Below are 12,857 nucleotides of genomic sequence, written 5' to 3'. Positions count from 1 at the left end.
TGTTACCACTTTATAAATAGGCAGTGTGCAGTAGGATGTGTTAATCAGTTGATTGACAGGTGTCCTGTTGAATGATAAACGATAAACGGTCCGATAGTGTGGATGTTCGCCAACGTTTATAGTTATGTATAATTTATATTTATAGTTATTATCCTTGGTGTGGATGGGCCTTTGCTTCACGTTGGCTATGACAAATGAATGTTGAATATCACAGTTAGCAGAGTGTGATTTGGCTATAGGTAAATGAATGTTGAATATCACAGTTAGCAGAGTGTGATTTGGCTATAGGTAAATGAATGTTGAATATCACAGTTAGCAGAGTGTGATTTGGCTATAGGTAAATGAATGTTGAATATCACAGTTAGCAGAGTGTGATTTGGCTATAACAAATTAATGTTGAATATCACAGTTAGCAGAGTGTGATTTGGCTATAGGTAAATGCCAACCTTAAAAAAGATGTCTATTGATTTTGAAAGTGTTCCGGTGTGTCTCTAGCTGGTCCTGTTGCTAGATATGTTGTCAGTGATTGACCAGCCATTTTCATATTTTAGTCATTTAGCAGACACTCTTATCCAGACCGACTTACAGTTAGTGAGTGCATACATTTTCATACTGGCCCCCCCGTGGGAATCGAACTCACAACCCTTGCATTGCAAGCACCATGCTCTACCAACTGAGCTACACGTATCAATAAGTATTAATATGTCAACAGTACAGTGTCAGTGATTGACCAGACATTTTCATATAGCGTATCAATAAGTCAACAGTGCAGTAGCTAAGGAAAGACCATGATGTCATGTTGATGTCTGTCTGCAGTAGGACCATGATGTCATGTTGATGTCTGTCTGCAGTAGGACCATGATGTCATGTTTATGTCTGTCTGCAGTAGCTAAGGAAAGACCAGGATGTCATGTTGATGTCTGTCACCATTAACTAAGGAAAGACCATGTTGTCATGACAATGGTGAAACATCAATAATATCTATTACAGTTTTTCCCAATTGCTAAAACACAATTTTGCAAACTAGGCTGGTTTTATCAAAATACTTAACACAATTCACAACACCACACACCCAAACTGCAAAATACCTCATATATCCTGCAAAATGAAGCACTGCAACCAAAACTACATATAGCATTATCAAAATCAAACGTTTGCACAAAATGGCACACACTTCATTCATATTACCAGATTTTTGTCTAACCAACTACACTCTGTTGGGTATAATGAAAAGCACTGTCATCTTTAGTATACTTTGCCATAATACTAAAATAGTTCAAATTGTAGAAAATTATTCAGATTGTTCACATGCACAGAAATATTTGCAGATACACGAAGAAAAAAAAAATGTTCACCAAACAAGTCAGTGCAACATATGCACAGCAGATATATTTACATTGGACTGAACAAAAATATGCTCACAAAAAACAGTAAACTGAAAAAGAAAATTGCAGAAAAAAATGTTTAGAAAAAATATATTGAAAAAAAAAGAGGAAAGAAAAATAATTAGGCAGTATCTTGCCGCACAGCTGGGTCTGGCCACAATGCCTCGTCCACATCACAGGCAATATCTTCCCTTGCCAGACATCGAGGGAAGAAGCGCCTTGAGTGCCTTATCCATCCCTGAATCGCACCCACATCAATCTCATCACATGCCTCTTCCATAGCCTGCACAAGAAGCATGCGCACAAAGGGCTGCCGGTCGTATACCTTCCACCGCCATGCCGAAAATAACTATTCTATGGGGTTCAGAAATGGTGAGTATGGTGGGAGGTATTGCACGATAAATGTTGGGTGGTCAGCAAACCAGTTTTGGACTGGGGCTGCACGATGAAAGCTCACGTTGTCCCATACTACAACGTACCGGGTTCTTTGATGGTCTGCATCATTCACACGCTCTGGTGGTATGAGAATGTTGTGGAGTCTGTCCAGAAATGTGAGAATATGGGCTGTGTTGTATGGTCCAAGGTTGGCATGACAGTGGAGGACACCTTGCGTATTGGAGATGGCAGCGCACATTGTGATGTTCCCATCACGTTGGCCAGGAACATCTATAATGGCTCTGTGGCCAATGTTGTTTCTCCCCCCTTCTTCTGGTCTTTGCTAGGTTGAACCCAGCCTCATCTATAAAGATGAACTCATGTGGGATTGCATGAGCATCCATTTCCAGTACTCTCTGAAAACAAAGAACAAAAGCAGTCAATATGGTGTTATCCAGTACACTGGGAAATAATGTTGCGTGTAGTGTACTGCAGTCAATATTGTACTTACATCCACATATGCTCGTCTGACCTCTTTATTTCTTTGAGAGTTTCTCTCAAATGGCACCTTATAAAGTTGTTTCATTCTGATTTGGTTTCGCTTGAGAATGCGAGCCTATGTGGACAGACTAACTCGTTCAATGTTGTTGAATATTGTGTTGTCTTGGATGATGTGGCTTTGAATTTCTCGTAATCTGATTTTCATTATTTTCCTAAACCAAGTTTACAATGGCAGCTTCCTGTACCCCGGTGAACATTTGGCCCCTTCCTCCACCATGGTTGTGTCGCTCAGTCCTTTAGAAAAACAAAAAAACTAAAATATAGGGCTTGGATAATGCAGCCTAAAGATATTTCCCCCACAGTAGAGGAAATTGTACAGGAAACTTGTGCAGTTAGTGTATGACATCAGCCATTCATGAAGTAAACAGGTGTCACCCAACTGATACACTATGACATGGGGTGTACTAAATAGTGTGAAATAAAATGTTGGTTACATACCTGTACTCCAGTCTAAATGTCCGGATGACACAGGCGACAGTAAAACGGCTCAAGTTGGGCTGCACTCTCTGTCCAGCCTCTCGCATTGTCAGCCCATGGTTGATGACATGATCAACTAAGGTTGCTCTGATTTCATTTGAAAGTTGTTGTCTTCTTTGGCCATGAACTCCTCTACCAGCTCTACCCCTACCTCTCACTCTTCCTCCCCCTCTCATTCTCACCCTCCCTCTTCCTCTTCCTCTCTCTGCAACGTCTTACATTGTTGTTATAAAACAAAAGACCTGTGGTCTTTTCATAGTGCTTACTTCCTGATTGAAGTGGTAACAATTAACCATTGAAGTGTTTGGCCAGGTGGCACATGTATTGGCCAATTAGCTCATGTAGTGTCATTTTGAATGGCAGTGTTTTGAAATGGCAAACATGTGACTTTATGTCAGATTGTTGTGTCTTGTGCAGAGAACCGTGTACAGTGCATTTAAAAAGTGTCATTTTGAATTGCAAAATGTGTGTAAAGCAGAAAATGTGTTTAGACTTGTGGAGACTTGAGAAGAGGTTTTGCTCTCTGTGTGTCAGTTGAAATAATTGTGCTGTGCATGTCATTTTAGTGTGTTAGCAATTGGAAAAAAAACTGTAATGTTGTTCACTCTGAAAAGTAGTATGACTACATTTATCAGATAAACAAGCATTCGGCATTTATGAAACAATGAAAGCTGCTTTTATGGTGGGTGGAAGAGGCCAATGTTACTTTGTTTACTTAGGTTGTCTTATGCCATTTCATTGGCATTGTCCTGTGGGTCCCATGTACAGTATGTTTTGCTACCTAGTTATATTTTATGAAAGAATCCAAAAGATAACTGCTATGTTTAGTATTACTGTATTCATGTGGAGTAGAATTTCAGGGTTGCGCTAAGTTCGAATTGAGGAAGTGATATGAATTTCAAATCCATAAATAGCTTTTCGTTTTTTTCAGTGCTTTGTCTCTCTGTTTTTGTGTATGTGTGTGTCAGTGTGCGCATGCGTGTGTGTTTATCTCTCTCTGTGTGTGTATGTGTGTGTGTGTCAGGGTGTGTGTGTGTATGTGTGCAACAAGTCCTCACAGTCTCATTTTCCATAAAAAGTTTAGGCATTAGTTCCAAATGGTTAAGGTAAGGGTTAAGGTTTGGGATAGGTTTAAAAAAAAAAAAAACATGCTAGCCTCGGAACAGGAGCTAGCATTTTTTGCCCGTACACCACCGCCGTCCACAACGCCCGTGAAAAACTCAGGCCTACTTGATGTTAATAGCACTCACTGTTGTCCCTGGTGGACAGTTTTGGAAGTCATCTCCCGACGTCCTCCTTACCTGGGTGGACGTCGAATTTTGCAGGGGATCTTCAACGACCTGGCTGGTGTATGAGTGAGTGAGTGACTGAGTGAGTGTGAGTGTGTGTGTGTGTGTGTGTGTGAGAGTGTGTGTGTGTGTGTGTGTGAGGGTGTATGTGAAAAGGTGTGTGTGTGTGTGAGGGTGTGTGTGTGTGTGTGTGTGAGGGTGTCACAGGAGGCTGATGAGAGGAGGACAGCTCATAATAACGGCCAGAACGGAGCGAATGGAAACCATGGAAACCATGTGTCTGATGTATTTGATACCATTCCAGCCATTACCACGATCCCGTCCTCCCCAATTAAGGTGGCACCAACCTCCTGTGGTGTGTATGTGTGTATGTGGCATGGAACAACCCTTACAAAAACAACACATGTCAAATGAGCAGTTTCACTTGTGAAAATCACATTTTCACATGTGAAATAGCCGTTTTCACATGTTGAGTTTAAATTTCACACGTGAAACCATATTTTCACATGTATTACATTTAGATTTCACATGTTAACGCCACCGTTTCACATGTGAGGAGAATATCAGAACAACTGCTGAACACATGAACTGGACTGACCCCCAACTCTGATTCTCTGCACCTTAGCACACATGCTCTCACTCACTCACAAACACACAAATTCATGCTACTTTCATGCTACACACACACCACAACTGCTGCTATCAGACTCTTATTATGATTGCTAAATACTGCACAACTTAAACACCTGCCCCCCAATCCCCCCCTTCCCCAATACACGTGTACAGTGAGGGAAAAAAGTATTTGATCCACTGCTGATTTTGTACGTTTGCCCACTGACAAAGAAATGATCAGTCTACAATTTTAATGGTAGGTTTATTTGAACAGTGAGAGACAGAATAACAGCAAAAAAATCGCATGTCAAAAATAAGTATTTGACCCCCCTCTCAATCAGAAAGATTTCTGGCTCCCAGGTGTCTTTTATACAGGTAACGAGCTGAGATTAGGAGCACACTCTTAAAGGGAGTGCTCCTAATCTCAGCTTGTTACCTGTATAAAAGACACCTGTCCACAGAAGCAATCAATCAATCAATCAGATTCAAAACTCTCCACCATGGCCAAGACCAAAGAGCTCTCCAAGGATGTCAGGGACAAGATTGTAGAACTACACAAGGCTGGAATGGACTACAAGACCATCGCCAAGCAGCTTGGTGAGAAGGTGACAACAGTTGGTGCGATTATTCGCAAATGGAAGAAACACAAAATAACTGTCAATCTCCCTCGACCTGGGGCTCCATGCAAGATCTCACCTTGTGGAGTTGCAATGATCATGAGAACGGTGAGGAATCAGCCCACTACACGGGAGGATCTTGTCAATGATCTCAAGGCAGCTGGGACCATAGTCACCAAGAAAGAAATTGGTAACACACTACGCCGTGAAGGACTGAAATCCTGCAGCGCCCGCAAGGTCCCCCTGCTCAAGAAAGCACATATACAGGGCCGTCTGAAGTTTACCAATGAACTTCTGAATGATTCAGAGGAGAACTGGGTGAAAGTGTTGTGGTCAGATGAGACCAAAATGGAGCTCTTTGGCATCAACTCAACTCGCCGTGTTTGGAGGAGAAGGAATGCTGCCTATGACCCCAGAACACCATCCCCACCGTCAAACATGGAGGTGGAAACATTATGCTTTGGGGGTGTTTTTCTGCTAAGGGGACAGGACAACTTCACCGCATCAAAGGGACGATGGACGGCGCCATGTACCGTCAAATCTTTGGTGAGAACCTCCTTCCCTCAGCCAGGGCATTGAAAATGGGCCGTGGATGGGTATTCCAGCATGACAATGACCCAAAACACATGGCCAAGGCAACAAAGCAGTGGCTCAAGAAGAAGCACATTAAGGTCCTGGAGTGGCCTAGCCAGTCTCCAGACCTTAATCCCATAGAAAATCTGTGGAGGGAGCTGAAGGTTCGAGTTGCCAAACGTCAGGCTCAAAACCTTAATGACTTGGAGAAGATCTGCAAAGAGGAGTGGGACAAAATCCCTCCTGAGATGTGTGTAAACCTGGTGGCCAACTATAAGAAACGTCTGACCTCTGTGATTGCCAACAAGGGTTTTGCCACCAAGTACTAAGTCATGTTTTGCAGAGGGGGTCAAATACTTATTTCCCTCATTAAAATGCAAATCAATTCATAACATGCATTTTTCTGGATTTTTGTTGTTGTTATTCTGTCTCTCACTTTTCAAATAAACCTACCATTAAAATTATAGACTGATCATGTCTTTGTCAGTGGGCAAACGGACAAAATCAGCAGGGGATCAAATACTTTTTTTCCCTCACTGTAAATACTGGACTATAAATTGATCCTTCCTGTATTAAACTGATGCTCAAATGTGTTATTCTACTGATCCAGTAGTGTATTATCTTGTATTATTTATTATTGTTGTTGCATTGTCCAGAAGGAACCTGGAAGTAGCATTTAATTGGACGATGTATACCATGTGTATCCCGCACATACGACTAATACAACTTGAAACTAACCTGTTTTCACCTCGCATGTGAATTGTAGTTTCCAATGTCAAATTTGCTGTTCACGTGTGGGGTTGAAATTATTCTCCTCACGTCACTTTTTTAATTAATTCGGTTTTTAATTTTATGCACTTTGAGATGATTCTGTATAATGAAAAGTGCTTTACATTTACATTTTAGTAGACGCTCTTATCCAGAGCAACTTACAGTTAGTGAATACATATTTTTTTTATACTGGCCCCCTGTGGGAATCGAACCCACAACCCTGGTGTTGCAAACGCCATGCTCTATCAACTGAGCTACATCCCTGCCGGCCATTCCCTCCCCTACCCTGGACGACGCTGGGCCAATTGTGCGCCGCCCATGAGTCTCCCGGTCACGGCCGACGGCGACAGAGCCTGGATTCGAACCAGGATCTCTAGTGGCACAGTTAGCACTGCGATGCAGTGCCTTAGACCACTGCGCCACTCATATTATAATTATTATGTGAAAATAATGTGTTAACATGTTGCAGTAGAAATGTTTCCACCGGTGGAATTAGGGTAACCACATCTAAAAAGCTCAAATGCTGGACAAGGGAACGATTTAGTGAGAGCAGAGGGAGGGGTGTGTTAGGTCCAAATACTGGAGTGTGAGAAAGAAAGCTATGACGCCAGATGGCTTGTCCAACCATCTACTATCCATCCACATTGTGCTACTGTCTCTAATGCTCTACTCAGAAAATATCAAGGCATTTTTCACTTCATATCTTCATCACATATTTCCCATTTTCAGTTTTATATAGTATACCACATCTGATGACTCATTATTATTAGGATATATTCTTGCCTGGTCATGCATATCTATCACATGCACATGCTATCTGTCTCTATCATTCACTCTTAATCATTCTTGCTCTCTGTCTCTCTCTCTATTCAATATTCATTGAATGCTTTATTGGCATGAGTGGGTATTTGACACTGTTGCCGAAGCAATGTATATGAAGAAACACGAAATTGAACAAAAATAATAATATACAGTGCCTAATAATATACATTCTGTTACGTTACAGCCATATTCTAAAATTGATTAAATAAATAAAAATCCTCATCAATCTACACACAATTCCCCATAATGACAAATGATAACAGGCTTTTAGACATTTTTGCAAATGTATTAAAAATGAAAAACAGAAATACCTTATTTACATAAGTATTCAGACCCTTTGCTATGAGACTAGAAATTGAGCTCAGGTGCATCCTATTTCCATTGATCATCCTTGAGATGTTTCTACAACTTGATTGGAGTCCACCTGTGGTCAATTCAATTGATTGGACATGATTTGAAAAGGCACACGCCTATCTATATAAGGTCCCACAGTTGACAGTGCATGTCAGAGCAAAAACTAAGCCATTAGGTCGAAGGAATTGTCCATAGAGCTCCAAGAGAGGATTTTGTCGGGGCACAGATCTGGGGAAGGATACCAAAAAATTTGTGCAGCATTGAAGGTCTGCAAGAACACAGTGGTTTCCATCATTCTTAAATGGAAGATGTTTGGAACCACCAAGACGCTTCCTAGAGCTGGCCAAATTGAGCAATCGGGGGAGAAGGGCCTTGGTCAGGGAGGTGACCAAGAACCCAATGGTCACTCTGACAGAGCTCTAGAGTTCCTCTGTGGAGATGGGAGAACCTTCCAGAAGGACAAACATTTCTGCAGTACTCCACCAATCAGGCCTTTATGGTAGAGTGGCCAGACGGAAGCCAATCCTCAGTAAAAGGCACATGACACATGACAGCCTGCCAAAAGGCACCTAAAGGACTCTCAGACCATGAGAAACAAGATCTCTGGTCTGATGAAACCAAGATTGAACTCTTTGGCCTGAATGCCAAGCGTTACGTCTGGAAGAAACCTTGCACCATCCCTACGGTGAAGCATGGTGGTGCCAGCATCATGCTGTGGGGATTTTGTCAGCGGCATGAACTGGGAAACTAGTCAGGATTGAGGCAAAGATGAACGGAGCAAAGTACAAAGAGGTCCTTTATGAAAACCTGCTCCAGAGTGCTCAGGAACTCAGACTGGGGTGAAGGTTCACCTTCCAACAGGACAATGACCCTAAGCACACAGCCAAGACAATGCAGGAGTGGCTTCGGGACAAGTCTCTGAATGTCCTTGAGTGGCCCAGCCAGAGCCCGGACTTGAACCCGATCAAACATCTCTGGAGAGACCTGAAAATAGCTGTGCAGCGACACTCCCCATCCAACCTGACAGAGCTTGAGAGGATATGCAGAGAGGAATCAGAGACACTCCCTAAATACAGGTGTGCCAAACTTGTAGCGTCATACCCAAGAAGACCCGAGGCTGTAATCGCTGCCAAAGGTGATTGAACAAAGTACTGAGTAAAGGGTCTGAATACTTATGAATACTTATTAACTGTGATAGTTTCGTTTTTATTTTTAACAAATTTGCAAAAATGTCTAAAAAACTATTTTTGCTTTGTCATTATGGGGTATTTTGAGTAGATTGATGAGGGGAAAACAACTATTTAATCAATTTTAGAATAAGCCTGTAATGTAACAAAATGTGGAAAAAGAAAAGGGGTCTGAATACTTTCCAAATGAAATGTCTTCTACAGTATCTCTGTCTTTGATGTAGTACTGTAAACCACCGTGGTTTTGCTACATCCTTCTCAAAACAGTGAGTGTGTGTCACTCTGTGTGTGTGTGTGTGTGTGTGTGTGTGTGTGTGTGTGTGTGTGTGTGTGTGTGTGTGTGTGTGTGTGTGTGCGTGTGTGTGTGTGTGTGTGTATGTGTTGGTAATGAAAATGTATGCACTCACTAACTGTAAGTCGCTAAAATGACTAAAATGTAAAATGTAATGCTGTGAGCTCGTTACTTAGTAACATTGGCTAAAACTCTTGATCACATAGTTACAGTATCTAAGGCTGACTCTTTGTACCTGCCACCACCTCCCACTTTACACACACACACACTCACACGCACACGCACACACATATACACACACACACACACACACACTCTACACACACACTCACACACACACACACAAACACACACTCTACACACACACACACACACACACACACACTCACACGCACACGCACACACAAACATACACTCACACACACACACATACACAGACACACATACACACACACACTCACACGCACACGCACACACTCACATGCATGCACGCACGCACAAACACACACTCACACACTCACACACACACACATATACACACACACACACACACACTCCGTTGTCTTGAATAGTCTTATGAATAGGATTAGCTGTGGATATTTACCGTATTTCAAATGAACCGTCTCACTCAGTGTTACTCAGTGACTAATTGTGTTTGTGTGTGTGTGAGTACACTATGTATCCATATGACATATCATAATAAGAATATAAAAGAATATAAAATATCATACAGTGAATAAAGATATTAGGAAAACCCATTGAACATTCACCTGTTGGATAACTATGTGGACGTGACTGCACCAATCGCTAGTGGACATGACTCCACCAATCGCTAGTGGACGTGACTCCACCAATCGCTAGTGGACGTGACTGCACCAATCGCTAGTGGACGTGTCTCCACCAATCGCTAGTGGACGTGATTCCACCAATCGCTAGTGGACGTGACTCCACCAATCGCTAGTGGACGTGACTCCACCAATCGCTAGTGGACGTGACTCCACCAATCACTAGTGGACGTGACTCCACCAATCGCTAGTGGACATGACTCCACCAATCGCTAGTGGACGTGACTCCACCAATCGCTAGTGGACGTGACTCCACCAATCACTAGTGGACGTGACTCCACCAATCGCTAGTGGACGTGACTCCACCAATCGCTAGTGGACGTGACTGCACCAATCGCTAGTGGACGTGACTCCACCAATCGCTAGTGGACGTGACTCCACCAATCGCTAGTAGACTTGACTGCACCATTCACTGGTGGACGTGACTCCACCAATCGCTAGTGGACTTGACTGCACCAATCGCTAGTGGACGTGACTCCACCAATCGCTAGTGGACGTGACTCCACCAATCGCTAGTGGACGTGTCTCCACCAATCGCTAGTGGACGTGACTCCACCAATCGCTAGTGGACGTGTCTCCACCAATCACTAGTGGACGTGTCTCCACCAATCGCTAGTGGACGTGACTCCACCAATCACTAGTGGACGTGACTGCACCAATCGCTAGTGGACGTGACTGCACCAATCACTAGTGGACGTGTCTCCACCAATCACTAGTGGACGTGACTGCACCAATCGCTAGTGGACGTGACTCCACCAATCGCTAGTGGACGTGAATGCACCAATCATTGGTGGACGTGACTGCACATATTCCCAAGTCAGTCTACACCAATCGCTGTGGTGAGTACAGGTCGGCGAGACAATCTAACTAAAATGTTACAATCTCTTATTGCTTGTGGTCTTTTATATAACAAATGTAATGCGTGTTAGAAAGGTTTTAGCAAATGGAATATGCTTGTAGACGCCAGCGACTATTATACATTTGTATTATTAGAGGATAACATGTAAAGTTCAGAAGCTATTCATCTAAATGTTTCATGTAAAATATTAACATTTCATTTTTTTCTGAGCATAATACAAAAAGAAAAAATGCTTACACAAGATCTGCAGTTATTATTCATCTGTAAACTGAGTGCACAAAACTTTAGGAACACCTGCTCTTTCCATGCCATAGACTGACCAAGTGAATCCAGGTGATGTCACTTGATAAATCACTTCAAGCAGTGTAGATAAAGGGGAGGAGACAGGTTTACCTCTACGGGATCGGTGTCCCGTATACGGGTTGAGCTAACGTGCGCTAATGTGATTAGCATGACTGTTGTAAGTAACAGCAAACTTTCCAGGACATAGACATGTCTCATATGGGCAGAGAGCTTAAATTCTTGTTAATCTAACTGCACTGACCAATTTACACCAGCTATTACATTGAAAAAATACCATGCTATTGTTTGAGGAGAGTGCACAACAACAAAAAACGTATCACGGCAACTGGTTTGATACATTCACCTCTGAAGGTAAATAACGTACTTACATTCAGTAATCTTATAATATAATAATATGCCATTTAGCAGACACTTTTATCCAAAGCGACTTACAGTCATGTGTGCATACATTTTCATGTAATCTTGCTCTGATTTGTCATCCTAAGTGTCTCAGAGATAAAATGTAGCATAGTTTTGTTTGATAAAATCTAATTTTATATTCAAATGTAGGAACTGGGTTCTACAGTTTGAACTCCTGCTGTCTCTGGCTCCACACCCACCCCGCCCGGCCATCTAGATGTGTGAAAGTTAGTGTATAGGCTAATGACCATCATGTACGACATTCCTGGGAGTGTGTAAACTTACATTTTGTATTACCATATCATTTTTGTATGTTCTCTGTTGTTATGTACTTCAAAATGTATCAATTGACCAATTCGGCACATTTGGGCAGACTTGATACAAAATAGTCCAGTATTGCAATGCTTCACTGGATCAATCTGAAACTTTGCAGACACACTGCTGCCAGTCGCTCTGGATAAGAGCGTCTGCTAAATGACTAAAAATGTAAATGTAAAATCTAATGGCCAAAATCTAAATTGCGCCTAAACTGCAATATTATATTGTGGCCTTTCTCTTGCATTTCAAAGATGAAAAAAAACAAAAAACAAAAACTTTTTGTTGTCTTATCTTTTACCAGATCTAATGTGCTATATTCTCCTACGTTAATTTCAAATTTCCACAAACTTCAAAGTGTTTCCTTTCAAATGGTATTAAGAACATGCATATCCTTGCTTCAGGTCCTGAGCTACAGGCAGTTAGATTTGGATATGTCATTTTAGGCGGAAATTGAAAAAAAAAGGGTCAGATCCTTAAGAGGTTAAAGAGGATTTTTAAGCCTTGAGAAAATTGAGACATGGATTGTGTATGTGTGCCATTCAGAGGGTGAATGGGCAAGACAAAATAATGTAAGTGTCTTTGAACGAGGTATGGTAGTAGGTGCCAGGAGCACCGGTTTGTGTCAAGAACTGCAACATTCCTGGGTTTTTCAAACTCAACAATTTCCCGTGTGTATCAAGAATGGTCCACCACCCAAAGGACATCCAGCCAATTTGACACAGCTGTGGGAAGCATTGGAGTAAACATGGGCCAGCATCCCTGTGGAAAGCCCCAACAAATGGAGGCTGTTCTGAGGGTAAAACGGGGTGCAACTCAAT

At 42.1% G+C, this 12,857-nt stretch overlaps 1 protein-coding gene across 1 annotated transcript in view; it reads left to right on the top strand.

Moving 5' to 3' along the window:
• grm7 (glutamate metabotropic receptor 7) overlaps nt 1-12,857 on the top strand; it is a gene marked incomplete at both ends in the record, with an annotated part of 120,299 nt that overhangs the window by 896 nt on the left and 106,546 nt on the right. The gene's annotated exons all lie outside the window — the stretch shown is intronic.

This window comes from Coregonus lavaretus, assembly GCF_964263955.1.
Source record: "Coregonus lavaretus genome assembly, chromosome: 8".
Classification (NCBI taxonomy): domain Eukaryota; kingdom Metazoa; phylum Chordata; class Actinopteri; order Salmoniformes; family Salmonidae; genus Coregonus; species Coregonus lavaretus.
This window is presented reverse-complemented; position numbering and strand designations above follow the sequence as displayed.